This window comes from Panthera uncia, chromosome E1 (assembly GCF_023721935.1).
Source record: "Panthera uncia isolate 11264 chromosome E1, Puncia_PCG_1.0, whole genome shotgun sequence".
Classification (NCBI taxonomy): Eukaryota; Metazoa; Chordata; class Mammalia; order Carnivora; family Felidae; genus Panthera; species Panthera uncia.
The window spans coordinates 32,255,080-32,282,085 of NC_064814.1; positions in this window are offsets into that span (position 1 = coordinate 32,255,080).

Below are 27,006 nucleotides of genomic sequence, written 5' to 3' on the forward strand. Positions count from 1 at the left end.
AGCTAGAGAAAATCCTGAAACCAGGTCAGAAGGCTAACCAGATCCAGTTGATACTAGATTGCACAAAGATTAGTAATTAATTTGGTAATAGTCTACAGAATGGGAGACTTCTTGCAGCAATCCAGGCCTGAGGCAATAAGCGTCCAAAAGAAAGTAATGACAATGTAAGTCAGGAAACAATGAATCTATGTGTCTCTGAAGGGAAGAATTATTGAGCATTAGTGACTAGAGCTTAAAAGGAGAAGGGAAAGTCAGTACTAATTCCAAAGCTGCAAAAAAATGGGGAACTTGAAGAGGGGAATCAGTTGGGTGGTAAAATTGATGACTATGTTGTGCTCTTTAAATGACAAAAAGTTTGAAATGACAGAAAGACATTTGAGTGACTGTGCTTTAAGTACATTAGTCCTTGGAGGAAAGTCTAGTCCTGGAGGAATAGATTAGGAGTTTTGTATACTTCGTAGGTATGAAATTGCAAAACTAGTACTTTAGAGATGTTAGTTCCTTCTCAGTTTTTATTTTATTTTATTTTATTTTATTTTATTTTATTTTATTTTATTCTTTAATGCTTATTTACTTATTTATTTAGAGAGAGAGAGCACATGAAGGGGAGAGAGAGAGAGAATCCCAAGCACAGAGCCTGACATGGGGCTCGATCCCATGAACCATGAGATCAGGACCTGAAATCAAGAGTCGGATACTTAGCTGACTGAGCCACCCAGGTGTCCCTCAATATATTTTTTTAAATATTTATTTTGAGAGAGAGCATGCATGTGTGAGCAGAGGAGGGGCAGAGAGAGAGGAAAGTGAGAATCCCAAGCAGGTCCGTGCTGTGAGCACAAGAGCCCAATGAGGGGCTTGATCCCATGAACCACAAGATCGTGACCTGAGCTGAAATCAAGAGTCCAAAGCATCACTGAGCCACCCAGGGACCCCTCCTGTTTGGTATTCTACTAGCAGTTTGAAAACGTTGCTATTCCACCGAATGCTTATGTTGTGAGTAGCTCTATATTGATCTTATTTGTCCAGTCGTTTTAAAATTTAGAAATAGGGCTTCATCGTAAGATAACAAGATGGGACCTAGACAGCTTCTGCTGGGTGAATGGGGATGGTTATGCTAAGAGGAGGCTGAGGCAGGTATAGCTTTGTGTTACACATTCCCAATTTGACTAGAACTGCTCTACTTTTCTTTCTGTTTCACATATGAGTTCCATATAAGGTTTGGTTTAAAATAGGAGTTTTCTAGGGGAAAAAATTGGCTTTTATAATCTTTGATCTAAGGTCTTTTTCCCTGTCAGGCTTGAATAGAACCTCTCTTTCCTTCCTCCTTTCCTTTCTCCTTCCCTCCCTTACTTCCTAACCCACTTTAAGCCTTTTTCATTTAATCAGGTCCTTAAGCGTTAATGGTCAAAAACTTTTCAAGAAAAATCAGTGGGTGGGGGAAGAACATAAGACATAAACATGTAATCCACAAATATAAACAGGCAACAAAAATGTCTAACCTCCCTAGTAGTCAAAGACCTATCAATTAAAACATTGATTCGACAAAGCAGGTAAGAATATCCAATGGAAAAAAGACAGTCTCTTCAACAAATGGTGTTGGGAAAACTGGACAGCAACATGTAGAAGAATGAAGAATGACCACTTTCTCACACCATACACAAAAATAAATTCAAAATGGATTAAAGACCTAAACGTGAGACCTGAAACCATAAAAATCCTAGAGTACACAGGCAGCAACCTCTTTGACCTTGGCAACTTCTGACTGGTCACGTCACCAGAAGCAAGGGACAAAAGCAAAAATGAACTATTGGGACTTCATCAAGATAAAAGCTTTTGCACAGTGAAGGAAACAATCAACAAAACTAAAAGGCAGCCTACAGGATGGGAGATGTTCGCAAATGACATATCTGATAGAGTATCCAAAATCTGTAAAGAACTTATCAAACTCAATACCCCAAAAACAAATAATCTGGTTAAGAAATGGGCAGAAGACATGAATGGACATTTTTCCAAAGAAGACATCCAGATGGCTAACAGACACATGAAGAGATGCTCAATATCACTCATCATCAGGGAAATACAAATCAAAACCACAATGAGATACCACCTCACGCCTGTCAGAATGCCTAAAATTAACAACAGAAAACAACAGATATTGGCAAGGATGTGGAGAAAGGAAACCTTATACTCCTGGTGGGAATGCAAACTGGTACAGCCACTCTGGAAAACAGTATGGAGGTTCCTCAAAAAGTTAAAAATAGAACCATCCTATGATCTAGCAATTGCACTACTAGGTATTTACCCAAAGAATACAAAAATAGATTCAAAGGGGGTACAGTGCACTCTGATGTATATAGCAGCATTATCAACAATACCCAAACTATGGAAAGAGCCCAGATATCCATTAATTGATGAATGCATAAAGAAGAAGTATACATATACATACATAATACATACATACACACATACATACACACAATGGAATATTACTCAGCCATCAAAAAGAAAGAAATCTTGCCATTTGCAACGACATGGATACAACTAGAGTGTATTATGCTAAGCAAAATAAGTCAGTCAGGGAAAGACAAATACCATACAATTTCACTCATATGTGGAATTTAGGAAACAAAACAGATGAACATATGGGAAGGGAAAAAGAAAGGAAAGCAAATCCTAAGAGACTTAGGATTTGTTAAGTCCAACTCATGAAGACTTAGGACTTGTTCCCCAGAGAACAAACTGGGGATTGATGGAGGGAGGTGGGTAGTGGATGGGCTAAATGAGTGATGGGTATTAAGGAGAGCAGTTGTTATGATGAACACTGGGTGTTATAGGTAAGTGATGAATCACTAAATTCTACTGAGGAACCAATATTACACTATATGTTAATTAACTAGAATTTAAATAAAAATTTGGGAAAAAATTAAAATGTAAAAATTATAAATAAATAAAACATTGAGCAAGAGGCATCTGGATGGTTCAGTGAGAAGAGCACATGACTCTTGATCTCAAGGTTGTGATTTCAAGCCCCACGTGGGCTGTAGAGATTACTTAAATAAAACTTTAAAAAATAGTTTTTAAATGTTTTTATTTATTTTTGAGAGAGAAAGAGCATGGGCAGAGGAGGGGCAGAGAAAGAGCAAGACACAGAATCTGAATCAGGTTCTAGGCTCTGAGGTGTCAGCACAGAGCCCTATGTGGGGCTCCAACTCATGAACCGGGAGATCATGACCTGAGCCACCCAGGCGCCTGCAAAATTTTTATTTTTTATTTTTTAATGTTTACTTTTGAGAGAGAGAGAAAGAGAAAGACAGAACATGAGTCAGGGAGGGGCAGAGAGAGAGGGAGACACAGAATCCGAAGCAGTCTCCAGGCTCGGAGCTGTCAGCACAGAGCCCGACGTGGGGCTCGAACCTGTAAACGATGAGATCATGAGTTGAGCCAAGTCAGATGTTCAACCGACTGAGCCACCCAGGCACCCCCAAAATATGTTAAGATAATAAAAAATAAAACAACATTGAGTGAAATACCAATTTCCAACCCTTTAGATGGGCAAGAGTGAAAGCTATGATGAAAAGGCATGGAGAAACAGGCACTCATGAGTTGTTGGCGGAAATATAAATTGGCAGAACACTTTGAGAATCGACTTGATACTATCTTTAAATACATTTCTTAAGAATAACATCCTAAGAAAATAACAGGGTAAGTGCCCTAACAGTACATCTGCAGAGTGAAAAATTAGAAACAATCTAAACATGCAACATTAAGGAACTAGTTAAATAAATTATAGATACATACAATGTTATCATATTACTGTTCTATATCTACTGATATGAGATATTATTAAGCGGAAAAATTAGGTCATAAAGCTGTATACTGTGTAAACAAAAATACACATATTCATTTTATATTTTTAAATGTTTATTTTTGAGAGAGGGAGAGACAGAGTGCAAATGGGAGGGGCAGAGAGAGAGGAAAACACAGAATCTGAAGCAGGCTCCAGGCTGGGCTGTCAGCACAGAGCCAAATGCAGGGGAGATCATGAACTGGGAGATCATGACCCGAGCCGGACACTTAACTGACTGAACCACCCAGGCAGCCCTTCATATGCATTTTAAAACTGAAATACTTGGGTGCTTGGGTGGCTCAGTCAGTTAAAAGTCTGACTCTTGATTTTAGCTCAGGTCATGATCTCACAGTCATGAGATTGAGCCCCACGTTGGGTTCAGCACACAGCCTACTTGGAATTCTCTCTCTCTCTCTGCCCCTCTGCTGCTTGTGCACGCTCTCTCTCTCAAAATAAATAAATCAACTTTAAAAATAAATAAATAAAGCTGAAATGATATAAAAGTTTCAGTTGTGGTTTTTTATGCTGATGGAATTACAAGTGACTTATTTTTAGTTGTCTAGATTTTCTAGCTTTTCTACAATGAATAGACATCAATTTTAATTAATCAAAATTAATAAAAAATCACTTAAAAATAAAAGCCTTTCTGGGGCACCTGGGTGGCTGAGTCAGTTAGGCATCTGACTTCAGCTCAGGTCATGGTCTTGCAGTCTGTGAGTTCAAGACCCATGTTGGGCTCTGTGCTGACAGCTCAGAGCCTGGATCCTGCTTTGGATTCCTCCCTCTCTCTTTGCCCCTCTCCTGCTCTCACTCTGTCTCTCTCAAAAATAAATAAACATTAAAAAAATAATAAAAAATAAAAATACAGTATGCTGTTTAATCAAGTAGATGTGCCATGATTTACTTAACTAGTACTCTGACAATGGAAATTTAAGTTGTTTCTAATTGTTTATAAGTATGAATAATGTTGTAATGGACATTATTAGGTATACCTCATTCCGTCAGACCCAAACAATCATAAAATCCTAGATATCTAACTATTTGCTTTTTTCCAACCCCAGTGCCACCATCCTAGTACAAGTCACCATCATCTCTAGAGTGAAACCATACAACTGCTTTCTTTTTTATGATTTTAATATAATTTATTTTTGAATAGGTAATATAGTCACTGGTTCATAGAGTACAAAAGGGTACAGTGACATTTCTCCTTCCTATCCTCCAATAACTGAATTCCCTCTCTGGAAGAAATAGGAAATTGATTTTATTCATTTATGCAGTAAATATTTATTGAGCACCTCCTATAGTTAGTCACTTATTAGATCTGGAGGTATGCTATAATGGTAAGCAAGAGAAAAATAGTATATAGGCTTATGGATCTTACATTTCACTTGGGAATACAAACATAGAGTGAACAAACATGATAGCTTCAAATTGAAGCAAATATTCTGAAGGACATAAACAAGGGATTGCGATAAATAATAAAGTCAAGCTTATTTCAGGTAAAACGGTCAAGTAGGCCTCTTTGAGGAGGTGGCATTTACACTGAGATCTAAAGCAAGAGGAATGAACCATGCAAAGAAAATGAGGAAGAGTGCTCTAACAGCTAGAAGAGTTTATGCAAAGGCCCTGAGGCAGTAAAGAGCTTGGAGGGTAACAAGAATAAAAAGAAGAGGAGAGAGGACACCCAGCTGGCTCAGTCCATTAAGCACCTGGCATCAGCTTAGGTCATGATCTCACAGTATGTGAGTTTGAGGCCCACATCAGGCTCCAAGTGAGCAGTGTGAAGCCTGCTTGTGATTCTAGTTCTTTTCTCTCTCTCTGCCCCTCCCCTGCTCATGTTTTCCTCTCTCTCAAAATAAATAAACAAACAAATAGACTTTTTAGAAGAAGAAGAGGAGGAGAGGGAGAACATAAGTGAAGAGATTAGCTTTTGATGGGAAGGACCTTTCCTCCATTGTAAATTACAAAAAAAAAAAGTACAAATAAAAGCAGGGCTTTGTAGTTTGAATAGTGAGTTTTCATTCAATGGTTTATAATTTCTCCATGACAGCTGAGCTGAGGTCTTTACTAAAACTGAAAATGGAGAAAGGGTTTTAAAAGTTTTGAGGAAAGTGAAGGCTTTCTGTCATAGTCATCTTAAGGAGTGAGAATGTGTATCCTGTTAGAGAAATGTACTGGGGCCCCTGGGCTGTTCTGTGCTGACTTGAGGCTTGAGATTCTGTATTCGAAATGAAACCAATCAAGTTGGCTGTGAATTCTCGAGTCATTAAAAGAGTTGATAATTTAAATTAAGAGAATGAAAAAACTCTTGAAGGAAGTGATTAGGAAAAAAGAGTGAGCAGAGTTAAGCCTTAGAATATGCCCAAAGGAGACAGAGAAGGTGTGGTCTGAGAAATAGACGTAAGAAAGTACAATGTCCTTGATCTCATGAAAGTAGAGAATTTAATAAAGAAGGTGGTTATCAGCAGTGTCCAAAATAGGACACTGAGATTCAGGGAGGCAGGGGCTGGGAGAGGATGAGAGCATTTGGTTAAAAGGAGGCCTCCTTAACTACGGTTCACTTATCCCTAGAAGTGATGGAACTGATAGCAGATTGTAAAGGAATGAAGAGCACTGAATGGCACTAAATGAAGCTAGTAAAAATCAGCCATTTATTCAAAGAAATTGGAGAACCAGCACATTTTAAAAGGCAGTAACATCAAGTGGGTTGTGTTCTGAATGGGGAGGTTTATAAATGTGTGACAACAAGAAGGAGATAGTGAAAGAATAGGAGATATTGGAGAGAGAACATGTGAGCCAAGATCTCTTTCAAGAGTGAATGGGTTTTAACTTTTTCAATAAATTTTGATGAATCCCCTGCCATGCTAGACACCTGGTGTAAGTTGTGAGCCATACAGAACAATTCCTGCCCTCCTGGGTGCTCATGGTCTAGTTAGTAGGTAATTGAGAACTAAGAGAAAAGGAGGAAGAGGTTATCTTTTTGTTATACTCCAGCATAGAATGAGAGTATAAAAAAGTAGAATGCACCCAGGGCACCTGGGTGGCTCACTTGGTTAAGCGTCCAACTCTTGATTGTGGCTCAGGTCACAATCCCACGGTCATGAGACTGAGCCACACTCAGCGTGGAGCCTGCTTGGGATTCTCTTTCTCTCCCTCTCTCTCTGCCTCTTCCCCACTTGAGTGTGCACATGCTCTGTCTCTACCCCCCCCCCAAATGAATAAACATTTAAAAAGAAAAAGAAAAGGGACATTCGTCCTATATCAGATTGGGGCCCTACCATTAGGACCCCATTTAACTTACCTTAATTACTTCCTTAAGGGTTCTATCTCCAAATACAGTCACACTGAGAGTTAGGGCTTCAACATATGAATATTGAGGACACAATTCATTCCCCCTAAAATTCAGGAGAGTCCATAACAGGTGGGGATGGGGGCAAAGTGGGAGAGCTGGAGATTATGTGTGGGACAAGGTGGAGATGGGAAGGGTAAATTGAGGAAATCTGAGAGAGTTGGAGAAGAAAACACTTTAGCCACCTGTGGTGGGGCTAGGGTAGACAGAAAATCTAGTATGGTCCAGAAGTGTCAGAATGGATCTGATGTTTATTTCTTAGTTTCCAAGGATAACTAGGTGGAGAGTTACAGACAGCTGATACCAAACAAGCCCATAGATAGCCAGAGAATAAAAAATAAATAAAACAAAGCAAACAAACAAACAAAAAACACTTTTTCAAACATTTAAATTCAAAATAGGCTTCAAGTAACAGTGAGTTTGAAAGTTTGGGTGTTGCAGGGCACCTGGGTGTCTCAGTCAGTTGAGCCTCAACTCTTGATTTTGGCTCATGTCATGATCTCACAGTTTGTGAATTCGAGCCCCTTACTGGGCTCTGCACTGTCAGAGCCTGCTTGGGATTCTCTCTCTCTCTCTCTGCCCCTTCTGTGCTGTCCGTCTCTCTCTCAACATACATAAATAAACTTAAAAAAAAAAAAAAAAGAAAGTTTTAGTATTGCAATAATGGTAATATATTCATATTATAAGTATTTAGATTTTGCTCATTTTTACATACATTCTCAAGTATTTTTTTACAACAATCTGGTAGGGTAGGTTGATATCAACCTGGTTGATATTATCACATTCCTATTTATTAGATGAAATTGAAATTAAGGACATGGTCACCTGTCTAGGACTGGGACTTAACCCTCCTTCCCACTCTGATTTTTCTAAAGTTAAATATTTTTTTAATGTTTGTTTTATTTTTTTTTTTTTAATTTTTTTTTCAACGTTTTTTATTTATTTTTGGGACAGAGAGAGACAGAGCATGAATGGGGGAGGGGCAGAGAGAGAGGGAGACACAGAATTGGAAACAGGCTCCAGGCTCCGAGCCATCAGCCCAGAGCCTGACGCGGGGCTCGAACTCACGGACCGCGAGATCGTGACCTGGCTGAAGTCGGACGCTTAACCGACTGCGCCACCCAGGCGCCCCAATGTTTGTTTTATTTTTAAGGGAGAGCGACAGAGCATGAGTGGGGGAGGGGGAAAGAGGGAGGGAGACACAGAATCCAAAGCAGGCTCCAGGCTTCTGTCAGCTCAGAGCCTGATGTGGGGCTTTAACTCATGAACCATGAGATCATGACCTGAGCTGAAATCAGTCGCTTAACCAACTGAGCCACCCAGGTGCCACTGGTTTTTCTAAAGTTTATATATTTATTTCGAGAGAAAGAATGTGTGCATATTTGCATGGGCATACACAAGTTGGGGAGAGGCAGAGAGAGAGGGAGAGAGAATCCCAAGCAGGGTCTGCACAGTCAGGGCAGAGTCTGTTGTGGGGCTTGAACCCACGAACTGTGAGATCATGACCTGGGCTGAAATCAAGAGTCAGATGCTCAGCCACCTGACTGAGCCACCCAGGTGCCACTCTGATTTTTGTAATCTGTCTTCAATTCACCATTCAATCCTGAGAGAAATATCAAAAAAACAGGTAGAAGAGAAGGTTAAAATGTGAACTTTTTAAATAAAAGGAGAAAATCTCTATATGTCAAATGCATTTATTGTCCTCTGATGTGGCTTTGACAATATGGGTAGCACCATGGAGAAGGGAATCAGTGGTTGGTATTCCTGTCAGTAACTGAAAATATCGATAGTGGGAGTAGATGGAAAACTGTACCACCACTTTTTTTGAGAAATTAAGGATTCCCGGATAAAAAACAAAAAAATAATACTACACATTTGTGAGCCTAACATCCAGAATTGACAAATATTCATTTATTATTGTATGAGCCTTTGTTTTTTTCACTAGTCCCATTCTGCTTCCAGTTTGGCCGATGGGAACCCCAGTATGAGGTGAGAGAGAGAGAGAGAGAGAGAGAGAGAGAGGAGAGAAAGATTTGTATTGATTCTCTAAGGTCTCTCTGTATAAAATTGCTTTGGGCTGACTGAGTCCCTTGACTTAATGACAAGCTTATTTCAAGTTGGCTCTCTCTCTATGACTGTCTTCTTTTAGATTCCAGTAACAGCTCCCAATCGTTCTACATTCTGTGGGATGAAGAGCCTTGGGTATTTACTGTCCTTATTTCCTCATATCTTTTGTAAACAAGCTCTTATTAAACAACACTCAAATTATCCTAATTTGAGAGTACACGTTTTCTGCTTCTTCCCTGACTGATCCACCTGGGAAGCTAGGCAAAATGCATATTTTCAAGCCTTTTTTCCCTCATTCTTTTTGTTAATTTACTTAATATTCATTCATTCAAATATCCAACAAATATTTGAAGGTGCCTGGATGGCTCAGTCATTAAGCATCTGATTTCAGCTCAGGTCATGATCTCACAGTTGGTGACTTTGAGCCCCATGGAGTATGAGTCCTGCTTTGGGTAAAAACACGAGCCCCAGGTGAGCCCCACTTCTCCACCCGCCCCCCCTTGATCACTTGTGCCCTCCCTCTCTAAAACAAACAAACAAACAAACAAAGGAACGAATAAATACTTGAATGCCCCATGTGCCAGGCACCAGGCAAGCCGCTATGGGTACAATGGTAACAAAACACAGTTGCTGTGTTTGGGAGGAGACTAACAATAAACAAGGAAGTGACTTATATGCGGCTAATTGTGATAGAAGGTTAAGGGGTCAGGGGGCAACTTTAGATTCAGTGGCCAGGAAAGGCATCTCTGAGAAGATGACATTTCAGCCTGAAGTATGAGATAAACCTCAGGGAAGAGCGTTTAAGGCAAAAGAAACTGCAAGTGCAAAATTTGAGAAAGTGCTAGAGAGCTAGTCAGGAATCAGATCGAATAGGATTTTCCCACAGGCCATGGTAAAGAATTTGCATTTTATTCTAAGTGCAGGTGAGGAGCCATTAAAAGGTTTTAAGCAGAGGAGTGATGTAGTATATTTGTAAAGATTATTCTTACTTATGGGTAGAAATAAATTGGAAAAAGCAGAGATGCGGCAGTGGGAATGGAGATGGTGAGATATGGCTGGATTTGAGATCTGTTTTGGAGGTAGAACCAAGAGATTCAGTGGGTAAAGAGGAAAGGGAAAAACTCTAGGTTGATTGGTAAGCTTGGCTTATATAACTGGATAGTTGGATGGCAGATGCATTTACTAAGATGGGAAAGAAACATACTTCTGGAGGGAATATGAGAAATTCTGATTCAAGTGACTGTGAGAAACACGATCTAGAACCCAGGTATGATATGCTATAAGCTGTACAACATAACTAGACAACTCTAACCCTCTTTTGGAAAAAGGAATGAAATTAACATTTATCCAGTATCTTTTGCATGCCAGGTGCTATCACACCTGCTCTCTTATTAATCTTTACCACAGTTCTGTGAAGTAAGTGATATCATCTCTGATTTATAGATGAGGAAACAGAAGCTCCGATGGGTTGAGTGACTCATGCAAGATTGCACAGCTATTAAAGGGACAAACCTGATATGCGAACCTAGTTCCTCAGAAACCAGGTTCAAAATCTGTTTTCACCACACAACACGGTGTTCACAGGCTGGCTTTTTCTCCATAACCATAAGTCACAGATTTTTTAATTTTTTTTAAATGTTTATTTATTTATTTTAGGAGAGAGAGTGCATGCACACACTGGTGTGAGTCAGGGAGGAGCAGAGAGGGAGAGAGAGAATCCCAAGCAGGTTCTGAGCTGTCAGCCCAGAGCTGAGGGTAGGGCTCATGACCTGAGCTGAAATCCAGAGTTGGACTCTTAACCCACAGAGCAACCCAGGCACCCCATCACTGAACTAGGAAGGGTGTGGTAAAAGGAATCAAATTAGCTCTCATGTCATTGTTTTCCTTTCTCTTCAAGGCTTTTGATTAAACAAATTAATATTTAATATACATCATTGCTGAGCCTCTCCCAACTTGTACGTGTTACACTGAGGATTTTTTTTTCCCAATTCCTCATTCTAACCATTTTCACCATATTATGAAATTAAGGAATTTGAGTTTTAAAACGTCCAAGAGTAGGGGTGCCTGGGTGGCTCAGTTGAGCATCTGACTTCAGGTCAGGTCATCTCGAGGTTCGTGAGTTTGAGCTCCACATGGGCTTGCTGGCTGTCAGTGGGGAGCCTGCTTTGGATCCTCTATCCCTCTCTTTCTCTGCGCCCCTCCCTTGCTCACACACTCTCTCTCAAAAATAAATAAAAAACAAAAACAAAAAAACATTAAAAAATCCAAGAGTATCACCTTTTCTGTCTTCTTTGGTCTCTGAGGTCAGGTATTAAAGCTTATCAATGATGAAGCTATAGTTTTATATACTTCAGTAAAATTCAGATGAGCTATGTAACTCTTCACACGTTCTTTCCCAGTCAGACCCTTTTCTTCTGTAGCTGACTCATTTCCCTTTTCATTGGATATATTACTACAGTCATCATTTTTAGGTCATATGACTATGAAATAAGAAAGATGTAGGTGGCTTTGCAAAATCAAACAGGATACACCTGGCCCTATTAATAACTTAGAGCAATCTGAATTTAACCTATCTAAAACTTAGATAGATGATACCATCTTGGAAGGAAAATACCCCTTGGCTCAGGTGGGAAATGCTGAGAAGAAATATAGCAACATTTTTCTCAGGAAAAAAGTTGTCTTTTTTCTAAATTCATCGGGTTTTGGAATAACTTCTCCCAAATAACTTGTTTTGAAAAGTTATGAGAACCAAGCTCACAATCATTGGAATGGCTACTATAAAATTTTTTTCAGAAAATAAGTGTTGGCAAGATTGTGGAGAAACTGGAACCCTTGTGTGCTGTTGGTGGGAATATAAAACAGTACAGCTGCTATGGAAAAATAGTAGGACAATTCCTAAAAAACAAAAAACAAAAAAAAAACAAACAAAAAAAAGAATTGTCCTATGCTCTAGCAATTCCACTTCTGGGTATGTATACAAAAGAATTGAAAACAGAGGCTTGTTGACATATTTGTACACCCATGTTAATAGGAGCATTATTCACAACAGTCAAGGGACAACCCAAGTGTCCAGTGACAGATGAATAAACAAAGCATGGTAAACATATAACAAAATATCATTCAGCCTTAAAAAGGAAAAAAATTCAGCAATATGCTACAACATGGATGAACTTCGAGGACATTATATTAGGTGAAATAAGGCAGTTACCAAAAATGCAAATATTGTATGATTTCACTTACATGACATACCTGGAATAGTGAAATTCATACAGGTAGAAAGTAAAATGGTGGATGTCAGGGACTGGAGCAGAGGGGAATGAGGAGTTTGTTTAATGGATAGAATTTCAGTTTTGCAAGAGTAAAAGGGTTCTGGAAATGAATGATAGTGATGGCTGCACAACAATGTGAATATGTTTAATGCCACTGAACTGTACATTTAAAAATGGTTAGGATTGGGGCGCCTGGGTGGCGCAGTCGGTTAAGCGTCCGACTTCAGCCAGGTCACGATCTCGCGGTCCGTGAGTTCGAGCCCCGCGTCAGGCTCTGGGCTGATGGCTCAGAGCCTGGAGCCTGTTTCCGGTTCTGTGTCTCCCTCTCTCTCTGCCCCTCCCCCGTTCATGCTCTGTCTCTCTCTGTCCCAAAAAAAATAAATAAAAAACGTTGAAAAAAAAATTAAAAAAAAAAATGGTTAGGATGGAGGGATACCTGACTGGCTCAGTAGGTAGAGTATGCAACTTTGTTTTTATTTTATTTTATTTTTTTTTAATTTTTTTTTTTTTTTTCAACGTTTTTTATTTATTTTTGGGACAGAGAGAGACAGAGCATGAATGGGGGAGGGGCAGAGAGAGAGGGAGACACAGAATCCGAAACAGGCTCCAGGCTCCGAGCCATCAGCCCAGAGCCTGACGCGGGGCTCGAACTCACAGACCGCAAGATCGTGACCTGGCTGAAGTCGGACGCCCAACCGACTGCGCCACCCAGGCGCCCCGCAACTTTGTTTTTAAAGTTTATTTATTTATTTTGAGAGAGAAACTCAGAGAACACTAGTGGGGGAAGGGCAGAGAGACAGAGGGAGAGAGAGAGAATCCCAAACAGACTGTACTGTCAGTGCAGAGCCCGAAGCAGGGCTTGAACCCATGAACCCTGACATCATGACCCAAGCTGAAATCAAGAGTCAGACACTCAACCCACTGAGCCATCCAGACACCCCTGGGGTATGCAACTCTTGATTTCAGGGGGTCGTGAGTTCAAGCGCCACATTACATGTGGGGCCTACATAAAATTAAGAAAAAATTCTTTAATGTCTAGGGTGGGTTAAATAAGGGTAAGTTTTAAAAATAAGTTCAAAATAAATTTTTAGTAAATTTTGGGTGGTGGATAATTGGTTTTCCAGCTATAGAGTCATTCCAGAGGTTACAAGAGGGCCTCTAATTTCTGCCAAAGCATGTTACCTTACACATCTAAAATGTAAAAAATGTGAAAGCTTATCTTTATGGAATAGACGTGAAAGTTTATCTGTGTAAAACTGGTCAGCTGACATTTTACTAAAACTCCACCCAAATAAAAAAAACAAAACAAAACAAAAATTAAGATGGTAAATTTTATGTTATGTATAATTTGCCACAGTTAAATTTTTTAAATTTCTTTTTTTAATTATTTGGAAGGCCTAATAAGACCTGACAATTTGTAAAGATAAATGTTTATTTCACTTGTCTTTTAACTATGTGTTTGTTTCTTTGTTTTTTCTGTAAGTGCACCCAGTGCAGAGGCCCAACCTGGGGCTTGAACTCATGACCCTGAAATCAAGACCTGGGCTGAGATCAAGAGTTAGATGCTTAACCCACTGAGCCTCCCAGAAACCCCTTATTTCACTTGTCTTTTAGATAGAATTTGAGCGAATGGAAGCATTTTGGATTTTTTATATTGTTAGAATTTTAGCATTTATTGATCCTCTATTGTAGTGATTTTTTTCTAATGTTTATTTATTTATTTATTAAATGTTTATGTATTTTTGAGAGAGAGACAGAGAATGAGAGGGGGAGGGGTAGAGAGAGAGGGAGACAGAATCTGAAGCAGGTTCCAGGCTCTGAGCTGTCAGCACAGAGCCCGACTTGGCTCTGACTCACGAACCCTGAGATCACGACCTGAGTCAAAGTTGGAGGCTTAACTGAATGAACCACCCAGGGGCCCCGATTTTTTTTTTTTTTTTTTTTTTTAAGAGAGAGACAGAGTGCAGGGGAGAGGGGCAGAGAGAGAGAGAGAGAATCCCAAACAGGCTCTATACCCAGTGCAGACGCAGGGCAAGGCTGGGATGTGATCTCACAACCCTGGGACCATGATCCAGGCTAAAATCAAGAGTCAGACACTCAGCCAACTGAGCCACCCAGGCACCGCAACTGTCTATTCTAAGCATAGCCAAATAGGGGCGCCTCTGTGGCTCAGCCGGTTAAATGTCCTATTTCGGCTCAGGTCATGACCTCATGTTTCGTGGAATTGAGGCCCAAGTCGGGCACTGTGCTGATAGCTCAGAGCCTGGACCCTGCTTTGGATTCTGTGTCTCCCTCTCTCTCTGCCACTCCTCGACTCACTCTCTCTCTCTCTCTCTCAAAAAGATGAGTAAATGTTAAATAAACAAATAAAACAAACATACCCAAATGGAAATACTTCCATCCCTTGGCTCAGGTCATGATCTCAAGTTTCATGGGTTTGAGCCCCTCATTGAGCATCTGCACTGATGGTGTGGAGCCTGCTTGGGATTCTCTCTCTCCGTCTCTCTCTCTCTCTCTCTGCCCCTCCCCACCCCCTCAAAATAAATAAACAAACTTAAAAAAGAAATACTTCTATCCCCAATAGAAGAATACATACTCTCTAATTGTGCTCTTCCAATGATTGGGAGCTCTCATAACCACAGAGAGCAGGCCATTTCAGCTCCTTGATGTCTACTTTGGTTTGCAACTCAAATTCTCTCTACTTTGCTGCTTTGCCACCTTTAATCTACAAGGAAAGCCCAATGAAATAGTCATCTTACTGCACCAGAGTCAGTCCTACCCTGATATCACCATTAAAATGATTACACATTGTTAATGAGTGTGCTTTTAGTGTCTGTGTTCTAACTTAAACTACTTTTTCTTCTGGTCTTCAGGAAATATCAGAGGGTCAGGGGCACATGGGTGACTAAGTCGGTTAAGTGTCTGACACTTGATCTCAGGGTCTTGAGAATACTTGAATACTCTCTCTTTTACTCTGCCCCACTCGTGCACACGTGTTCTCTCAAAATAAATAATAAACACTTAAAAATAAAAACCATAGTTTCTAGAAAAGTACAATTTGAATTAAGCTTCTTATAAAGATAGTATTTCTTTTTTCTTACTTTTTATGTTTATTTTTTAGAAAGAGAGAGAGAGAGAGAGAGAGAGAGAGAGAGAATGAGTGGGGGAGGGGCAGAGAGAGGGAGACACAGAATCAGAAGCAGGTTCCAGGGTCTAAGCTGTCAGCACAGAACCTGACTCAGGGCTCGAACTCGTCAACTGTGAGATCATGACCTGAGCCAAAGTCAGACACTTAACCAACTCAACCACCCAGACAAATCTGCCCCAAAAGATAGTAATTCAAAGCAGTTAGAGAATGGGATTTACATATGGTATTGTGACATCTGCTAATCACCTGGGAAATAAAAAAATAAGAAAGAATCCCTGCCTCATATCTTATTATGAGATAATTTCATAAATAAATTCAAATGAAGTAAAGATTTAAATGCCATAAAATGAAACCATAAAAACTTTTTTATAAAAATAGGCTAAGTTAATGTTACATTGTAAAAGCCTTTCCTGAAAATAAAATCCAAAAGCAAAGAAGGAAAATACATATACATTTGATCACATAAAAATGAAATCTTCTGGATGTATGATATATAAATTGTATCCCAACGAGCTATTGAAAATTTAAATCTCCTATATATCCAAAAATATTCTAAAGTGAAAAAAACTGGGAAAAATATTTACAGCACATAGGATAGTTGAAAGATTAAGCTCTTTATTTTATGTAGAGTTCACACAAATGAAGAAAGAAAAGATGAACAATCCCAAAAAAAGAGGGGTAAAAAATATAAGTAGGCAAATTAGAGAAAAGCAAAAAATTTTGAAAATAATTTTTTGTTGTTGCTTTGAAAGAAAAGTTTTGAGGGCATCTGATCTTTAGAATTTATATGTGTTGCTTCTCTTTCCCAGAGCCTCTGATCCTACTTGGCCTTTGAATTGCCTGATATCTTTGTACTTTAGAGTCTGGTTAGTTTAATTAATTGGAACCTGAGTTAATGAGATATCAGTGTGACTTTTGACCCTCATTAGAATATGTCACTTCTTGCTGAGGGGAACTGTTTCATACCCCTGAACGCTGGCAACCTGACTCACAGATGTGTGCCATTATTCTCAGGAAAGCTGAGAGAAATGGTGTGTCTGGTTCATTGCAAACTGTTGAGACTACTTGAAGCACAATATCCAACTGAAGGTGTTACTAAAATTATCTTCAAAATAAAAGGCATCAACACTATCAGCCTTGGAGTGATGTTTTTACTTAATGTGCATATTCGATTTTCTTTAGTTAACAAACACATGTGGAGTATCTAGTGTGTATACCAGATAGACTCTTTGGTTGGACCCTAGCATCAAGGAAAATCATATTTTAGAGAAAGACACAATAAGAGTGTAAAGGTCCAAGGACAGTTTCTAACTTGGCATTTTTTTTTTTTTTACATTTTATTTATTTTTGATAGAGAGACAGAGCACAAGTGGGGGAGGGGCAGAGAGAGACGGAGACACAAAATCTGAATCAGGCTCCAGGCTGTCAGCACAGAGCCCGACGCGGGGCTCGAACTCACAAACCACAAGATCATGACCTGAGCCCAGGTCAGACGCTTAACCGACTGAACCACCCAGGCACCCCTGTAACTTGGCATCTTATACTCAGTTACTACCCTAGTATTAATCTATAAATTTTGTATAAGTTGCTATAGAACAGCTGATATTTCTATAGTGAAATACTCCTTCAATCAAAATTAAGTGTCATCTATGTATCAGGCACTGTCCTAGATGCTGGGGATTTAATAAGGAATAAGATACAGTCCCTACTCTCAAGAGATAGCTGGAAATATAACCCAGGCTCAGGCGTGCAAGAGCACCTGGCTCCTGGGATCCCAAATGGACCAGGTTTGGCCACTCACCGCTGACAAAATCCAAAGGTAGTGAAACAAGAAAGGAATTTATTTCAGTGAGGCCAGTACTGGGAAGACAGAGGACTGGTCTCTCAAAGACTGTCTCCAAATCTCCGGGTTTATATAAGGAAAATGTGGAATGAAGGTCAGTGGATACGTGCAAGGTGGGTGGTAAAGATCAGGTCATCATTGACCTGAGGTCAGTCACGTGGGGTCATGCTGATTTAGGGCAGTCCTTGTTGCTTGAGGGGATAGTTTCAGTTCCCCTCATGGGATGCTTTGTCCACAGAGGCTTTTGTCTGAGTTTAGAGATAAGCAGGAAAGAAGAACTTAATCAATTAGAAAGTACAGGCTGAGGTCAAAATGGAGGCAGCTGAAGTCCTCTTTCAGGAAATTATAATTTACAAGATATATATATATATATATATATATTCCCCTCTTGACTTTTATAGAAGTCCTGTGAAATAGTCATGAGAAGACAGAAGCTCAGAGAGTTCCAAGAATTGCCCAGGCTTGATGATCAAGTAAGTCACAGAGTCTCCAAACAGGTTTTCTGAGGCAGAGCTCATGATACACAACAAGGATTAACAGTTAGTATCTGACCTTGGAGAGAACCTGGAGATCTGACTTATTTCTCTGTATTTCCTTTCTTTTTCCTTTCCTTTCTTTGCCTTTAGGCAAAACAAAATTTTCATTCTTAGCCAATAGTGCATTTGTACTTAATATTTTGTTTGTTTTTATTTTTTTTATGTTTAATTGATTTTGAGAGAGAGAGAGAGACAGAAAATGAGCGGGGGAGGGGCAGAGAGAGACACAGAGACACAGAAGACACAGAAGACACAGGAGACACAGAATCTGAAGCAGGCTCCAGGCTCTGAGCTGTCAGCACAGAGCAAGCCCCACGAGGGGCTCGAACTCATACCATGAGATCATGACCTGAGCTGAAGTCAGAAGTTTAACTGACTGAACCACTCAGGTGCCCCTGTACTTAATATTTTGGAGAAGCATTTATGTTCTATTTATCTCTTGAGCCTACTTAGGCAATAATCTGTAAAGGATCTTAAATGATAGTGTAACAACTCCAACATGCTCTTATTGGAATTTTTGTTGTTGTTATAAAACTAAATAATTTCCAGTAGAGCAGAGATGTCTTACATTTTTCTTTGTGTCTGCAATGTGTATTGTAGGTATCTAAATGTCACTTTCCCTTGGGTGTTTCAGTCACATACAAAAAACCTTTTATTACACTGAGCTTCTGTTGTGCAAGAAGCTCGTCTTACTCACCTCCGCTGTTTCCCTCTTTCCCATCTTGGCAAAATGCATATGAGGTACACAATATATCCTCATTAAAACTTCAAGTTGAAAAGAGCAAGAAAAGAGAAACTGAGTTATAAAATTCTTTTTGGATGGATAACAGCAACATTCTTCAGGGTATATCATATTTCAGATAATTTAGTTAATCCCATATTTGCAATTACAAAAACCAGTTAAGGGATCTATGAACTTCTTTCAGTGTTTAGTAAATTAAGATAATATAACTTTCTTTGTGTAAGTAAGCACATTCTGGTTTGGGTTTTGATTTGTTTTGGTTAGCATTTTCTTCTCACATAATCAGCAGTCTGAAAAACACTTCAAGGAGGAAAGAGTTTTGACTGCAGAAGGAAGTGATATGGAGGTTGAACAAGGTTGTTAACATTGACTTTGCCCTTACTTGTCTGATGTTGGCCAACCTGAAAGAGGACTTCAACTCCCTCCATTTTGACCTCAAACTCTATAATTGATTTAAGTTTTTCTTTCCAGCTTATCTCTTATCTCACACAAAAGACCCTGTGGGCAAAGCATCCTTACCCCTTCAAGCACTAAGGACTGCCCCGGGGCCAGCAAGACCTCACCCAGGATTGATCCCAAGATAATGATGACCTGACTTTTACTGTCCAACTGCACGTACATACCGACCTTTGTCCCACATTTCCCTTATATAAACCTGGAAGTAAGTGTTCCCGGCACTTTGGAGACAGTCTTTGAGACGCTAGTCCTCTGTCATCCCTGTGTTGGCCTCACTGAAATAAATCCCTTTCTTGTTTTACCACCGCTTATCTTTTTTTTTTTTTTTTTTTTTTCAACGTTTTTTTATTTTTGGGACAGAGAGAGACAGAGCATGAACGGGGGAGGGGCAGAGAGAGAGGGAGACACAGAATCCGAAACAGGCTCCAGGCTCCGAGCCATCAGCCCAGAGCCTGACGCGGGGCTCGAACTCACGGACCGCGAGATCGTGACCTGGCTGAAGTCGGACGCTTAACCGACTGCGCCACCCAGGCGCCCCACCACCGCTTATCTTTCTTTGGATTTTGTCAGCGGCAAGTTTTTGTCTTTGGATTTTGTCAGCGGCAAGTAGCCAAACTTGGTCTGTTTGGGATCCCTGGAGCCCGGTGCTCTTCACCCCTGTGCCCCGGCTACAGTGCCACAAGATTTTGTTGAATACCACAGCTTGAAGAAAATATGACATGTGGTAGCCAAGTTTCTTCCTAAGTGTATGCAGAGTTTATTATTATTATTATTATTATTATTACTTTAAATATTTATTTTGAGGGAGAGAGAATGAGTGGGGGAAGGACAGAGAGAGGGAGAGAGAATCCCAAACAAGCTCCATGCTGTCAGTGCAGAGCTCAGTACCAGGGCTCAATCCCATGAACCATAAGATCATAACCTAAGCCAAAATCCAACCTTGGACATTTAACCAACTGAGCTGTTCAGGTGCCTGTAGAGTTTATTATGATGTGGTCACTCAACAAATATTTGAATGTTCACATTGCGGAGACTCTAGGAATATAGTAGCAAAAAAGGCAGGCAAGGTTTCTGTTCTGAAAATCCATTCTGAAAGTTTTAATCCAAACGAGTGGGGGTTGACTGAATCGCCATGGTGTATTATCCGACTCTAAGCACCCTTTTCTCTTTTACTAACTCTCCGTGGAAAAGAACAATCTAAGCACAGAAAACATGAGTAGTGTCTCATTCTAGCTGATTAAAGGGTTTAGTATCCCTTTCCCTTCTTGGAAAAGTGACCATTCTCATTTCTTTTTTTTTTTTTTTTTAATGTTTATTTTATTATATTATTTTATTATTATAGAGAGAGAGAGGGAGAGAGAGCATGAGTGGGGGAGGAGCAGAGAGAGAGAAAGAGAGAGAGACAGAATCCGAAGCAGGCTCCCGGCTCTGAGCTGTCAGCACAGGGCTCAAACTCATAAACCGTGGGACCATGACCTGAGCTGAAGTCAGATGCTTAACCAGCTGAGCCGCCAAGGCGCCCCTCATTTCTATTGCCTGGAAAGAAGCAATGCCAAGTGCTACAGGCAAAAGCTATATACATGCAACATTAATCAGTTTTGTTTCTGCGCTTTGCCGTTTCCAGGATGTGCCCTCAATTGCATTTTGGAAATATAAGTTGCTTCAACTCTTATTTCTATCTTTTACACTTCTGTGTGACATCAGCAGGGAGTTGAAAAATTTTGTCTGGGAAAGACTAGGCAGTAAATATTTTCGGCTTTTTAGGCTATAGGGTTTCTGTCACAATGACTCAATTCTGCGGTTACAGTGCAAAAGCAATCACAGATCTACCTAAATTGTTGAGCGGGACTATGCTCTAATAATTTATCTAGGGACACTGAAGTTGGCATCTCACATAATTTTCACATATCATAATATATTATTTCTCTTTTTTCCCCCAACCATCTAAAAAGGTAAAAACCAGAGTGCCTAGGTGGCTTGGTTGAGCGTCTGACTCTTGATTTGGCTCAGGTCATGATCCCCAGGTTGAGGATCAGGCCTCACATTGGGCTCCACACTGAGCATGGAGCCTACTTGAAATCCTCTCTCTCTCTCTCTCTCTCTCTCTCTCTCTCAAAAACAAATTAAAAAATTTTAAAAACGTAAAAACTATTCTTCGCTTCTGGGCCATATAAAAGGTGAGATTTGGCCCATGAGTCATAGTTGGGCAATCCCTCATATGAAGGACTTGGTGATGTGGCACAGGCTGTGGATTTAATCCTCATGTGGGTGACTGAACCAATGTTGCACTGGTGAACCTGTTGCAGTTTCGAGGTCCACTCAGTTATGGCGAGTGGCTTGAAGATGCGGGCTATAGGTTGTCACGAGGAGAAGCCAGTAAACAATGCCACTTTCTGTGCTTTCGTTTCTAGCAGAGCTTACTGATGATTGTTCACACTTTCTCTGTCACTTGAGAGTTTCTGAATTCCACTTTTGCAAACCAAGGTGACACCAATTGTAGTGTATTCTTCTCACCCTCTTAGTAAGGCAGGTAAGGCAGAAATCTATTTTGTTGTCATGAAGCAAAACGAGTCACGTAAGCATTTTGGATAATTCTCTGAGAAAGCAGAACAGCTGTGCTGTGCATATTCAATATTAATTTTGAACTTTTTAGTGGCCAGGATCATTTCATTCTGTAAATCAAGCAATTCCCTTAGGAATTCTCTAAGCCATTCCCTTAGGTTTGCTCTTGTACCCGGAAAGAAAAGGAGTATTTTTGCTTCCTGTTTAGGTCATTTCTAAGCACTTTTGTAAGACCTAGAACCCTGTTAACCTAAGCACTTCAGACAGCTTTGTGCTATTTTCTTATGAAAAGACATTTGTTTTCCTGAGCTAGATTCTCTTGCTCTTTGACATCTCTTAATTCTCTGCTTTTGAAATGGCTTCATTCTTGAGGTGAAGCTACTGGCCATGGGGCATTTGTAAAGTGTGTTATTCCAGCAGGGCTCTGTCACATGGCTTGTTTCCTAAACTTGATGTTACTGTGTTGAGGTTTGAAGGAATGACCCCTGTTGGATTCTGTGTGATCAATTACACCAAAAAGTTAGTACAAAAGACCTAGGCTCAATCCCATCGTGTTCAAGTCCGACAACCTGGAATCATGCCTGATACTCTTTTTCTGTTCTATTTCTTGACCCGGGCAGTGGTTATATGAGTTTATGTAGAGATTCATCAAATTCATATGCAGTTGTATAGTTTACGTAGAGTATGTGTCTTTACCTTGATAATTAAAAAAAAAACACAAATTCACTTATCTAAAGCAGCCCTTTCTACTTTCTCATCACCCTCATTCTATTTTTATCCATAACACATATCACCTGCTGATGTATTTTATATAATTAACGTATCATTTTATTTACTATGCCTCTTTCCCACGAGGATGTAAACTCCACGAAAGGGATGTCTGGGTTTCATTTACTGCTGTATATTAGAGCTTAGAACAATGCTTAAGCACATAAATCTCCACAACGATTTGTTAAATAATGAATTGCTATATTGTAGCTTCAGCTCTGGATGTACTTACAAATCAGTTTTTGTCTGGAACATGAGAGACTCCTCTTTCCCTATAATCAGCACTATGACTAATTTACCAACTGCTTACAAATTGTGAAATGGGCTTGGGGACAATGATGTCAACCTTTGGGTTGAGTTACAGATTTTATTGACAAAGATTTTATTGACAAACATTAGTTGGTTGACTTCTGAGCCCAAAGCTAAGAAGGCAGAAGAATGGGGAATATCAGTTCATATTTCTCACTCTCCCAAGATTGTTGAGTTGTTCAGTATTATTTTGTCAGAAGCCAGAAAAGGAAAATAAATAAGCCATTGTCTCCCTAAGCAAAATTGCTTGTGCTATAGTTGAAATCTTTGACCTTGGAGTCAGGTAGGAAGAATTAGCAAAGCAAATCTTTTTTTTTTTTTTTTTTTTTTTTTTTTTAACGCTTATTTTATTTTTGAGAGAGAGAGTGCAAGCAGAGGAGGGACAGAGAGAGTGGGAGACAAAAGATTCGAAGCAAGCTCTGCAATGTCAGCGCAGAGCCCAAGGTGGGGCTCAAACCTACAAACCATGAGATCATGACCCGAGGCAAAGTTGGACGCTTAACTGAGCCACCCAGCAAAGCAAATTTTAAGAAATGTGATATAGTGAAATGGACAGAATGGAGGAGATGGTCCCTCCAGACCTAGAATGCTCTTGTTGATTTGAAAGGTAAAATGCAGGGAAAGGATAAGGAACATACAACTAAAAAAAGATATTTGTCTTAAGGTAGAAGTACAAGAATGGAGACAAGAAACATGAAATGGGTAGAAGATTTTGAGAAGTACAGGACCATGAAAACGGTGATAAGTAAAAGTGCAAACTTTTCAACTATAAGCTTAATCAAGGTAGGAACTGGCATGGTTGGAAATAACATTGATTGAATAGTTATTATGTATTTAGCATTTAACAGGTTTTTCTCATTTGATCCCCACACAGATTTTTTTTTTTTTATTTTTCAATGTTTATTCATTTGGGAGGGGGGGCAGAGAGAGAGGGAGACACTGACTCCGAAGCAGACTCCAGGCTCTGAGCTGTCAGCACAAAGCCTGATGCGGGGCTTGAACCCACAAACCATGAGGTCAGGACCTGAGCTGAAGTTGGACACTTAACTGACTGAGCCACCCAGGAGCACCCCCACAATAGGTATTTAAATAGGTACTATTAGCTTTATTATTTTATGAGAGGTCAGGAAATTGACTTTCAAAGGGCACAAAATGTATTCACAGATGGAATTCCTACCCAGTTCTGGCTTCAAGGACAAGATCATCTTCCAATGAGGTGATAACTCCCTCTCCTGGAATGCTTACAGTTATTACCATCTGTGCCATTCATCATCACAGTATTTTACTCCTTTGTTATTTATTTGGTCTCATCACTCCACTGCCTGCAGGTTTAGCTCCCTAGGGCATGCAACACCCTTCCCAATCTGACTCCCACTATCTTTCCAATCTTCTTTCTCTCTTCCCATTCTAAGCCATCCTTGGTGACAGAATCAGTTTTGTCCAAAGCTAGTTCTGACCAAAACTGTTGCTTCAAAACCTTGGCTTAACTTGTTACTTTTCTGATAAAGTTTAAACTCCTTAACATATTATGTTTCGACTTACCATTCCAGACTCCATACCCATTCCAAATAACCAGAACTTCAGTTACACCGAACAAGTGCACTGTTCTCTGTGCAGCACTATTCAGCACCTCCTCAGTAATCCCCATTTGTTGCCTTTCCTCAACTCCTCCCCAGCGATCCCACTTTCCTGTACCTTCACACAAGTTCTTTCTGCTCCTTGAAATGCACTTTCTCCTTTCTTTGGCTGGTGAACTTTTGCTTACATAGTATCAATATTTGTTTACATTGTATGCCAAATACTACCTCCTTGATGGAGCCTTTCCTGGGGTGTTTTACTACCCAGCTTTGTATTATTTTGACCATCTATTTATTTTCCCAAAAGTCTATGAGCTCCCCAAGGGCAAGGAAACAGACATATTCATCTATGTCTTCAGAGCATGGCATACAATATATACTCAATAGACATTGTGAACAGTGAATTACCTAACAATTCTTCTACAAGGCTAGTACATCCCTCCACTAGATTACACACTTTTTACATTAATTTATTCCTCAATGACTGACAATAACCACCGACAATGTTATAAAAAAAAAAAAAAAGGACTTTGCTCTGCACTCTTCCCACCAAGGCAAACAAAAGAAAAATATCTCTGGTATCTCAGGTTAATATTAATAAGAAATTTGGGTGATGAATATATTACTAAGAAGCACAAAGAAATACCCAAATAAGTGGAGAAATAAATCATATTTCTGAAGGAGAATACTAATTAGTATAAATATACTGATATTATCAAATAAATTCTTAGTGTGGATTAGTTTCCATCCAATTCTCAAAAGAGGTTTTGGTTTTTTGTTTGCTTGTTTGTTTGTTTGTTTTCATTTGAGTTCCAAGACCAGTGTTTGAAAAGTTCATCTGGAGGGGTGCCTGGCTGGCTTTGTTGATAGAGCATACATCTGTTGATCCCAGGGGCCCTGAGTTTGAGCTCTGTGTTGTCTGTAGAGTTTACTTAAAAAAGAAAAAAAAAAAAAAAGAAAAAGTTTGGGGCGCCTGGGCAGCTCAGTCGGTTAAGTGTCTGACTTCGGCTTGGTCATGATCTCATTGTTTGGGGGTTGGAGCCCCACAGTGGGCTCTCTGCTATCAGCACAGAGCCTGCTTCAGATCCTTTCTCTCCTCTTTCTGCTCCTTCCCCACTCACGCTGTCTCTCAAAAAATAAATAAACTTAAAAAAAATAAAGAAAAAAAGTTTATGTGGAGTGTTTATTGTGCAATTATTTCAACTTTTTTAATATCTGAGAATTTTCATTATTATGTGTAAAAACAGTCAATTTGGAAGAATGTGTAGGCAGACCAGCAAGGAAAGTATTACAAAAGGATAGTGAATGTGGGTGTGGGCTTGCTCCATCACATTTTAAAATGTTATTTCAGTAATCAAAACTAGAACAGAAGGGGGCGCCTGGGTGGCTCAGTCAGTTGGGCATCCAACTTCATGCTCTCATAGTTTGTGGGTTCGAGCCGCGCATCAGGCTCTGTGCTGACAGCTCAGTGCCTGGAACCTGCTTCGGATTCCGTGTCTCCCTCTCTCTCTGCCTCTCCCCTGCTTGTGCTCTCTCAAACAAAAAACAAAAAACGAAAACAAAACTAGAACAGAAGCGAGACAAATCAATGGAATACAAATAGATATCCTTGAAACAGATCTTAGGATAGATAAGTCTATGACACTTTCATTATATTTGTTAAACAAACATTTATACAAAGCTTACTGTTCTAGATTCTTTACATATACCTACTCATTGATACTTTAACTAATGTAACTAAAAATCGGTCTCTGGAGCCAGACTGCCTGTGTTCAGATTCTGTCCCTGCCATTTACTAGCTGTGTGACCTTGAAAAAGTTACTAAACTTCTCTGTTTCCTTAGGTACAAAATGTAGATAATAACTTAACCAATCTCATATAATTTTTAAGAGATTAAGTTAATATTTTATAAAGGATGCATCACAATAGGTAAGAAGTAATATCATCAATGGTGTAAGAAAATTAGATAAAAGTACCTAGTTGGAGTTTTGCCTCTATAAGATACTGAAAATAAATTCCAGGATTTAAAGAAATATATCAAAAAAAAAAAAAATGAAAGCATAAAATATTTAGAAGAAAACACATATGCATATTTAACTAATTCTAAAAATTGATGACTTTCTAAGTAGAAAAGGAAAAAGAAATAATATATCATAAAAATTAAAAGTTTAAAAGGAACAAGTTAGAAAAAGAAAAGACTTAGAAATAGAATAAATGGGATAAATGACAGGTAGAACATACTTTTATCTCAACTTTTATAAATCAGGGAAGTATTATAGAAAAGAGGAAAATTACATAAACAATTTACAGAAGAAAAATACAAATAGTCTAATGGCTATAATTATGTAGAAAAATGTTCAATCTCACAAAGGAAGGCCATTTAAACCAATGATGTATTATTTTAAACTAGTAAATATGGTTAGGATTTAAATACAGAAATGTTTGGGGTACCTGGGTGGCTCAATTTGCTGAGCATTAAACTCTTGATTTTGGCTCAGGTCATGATCTCATGGTCATGGGATCAAACCCCCTG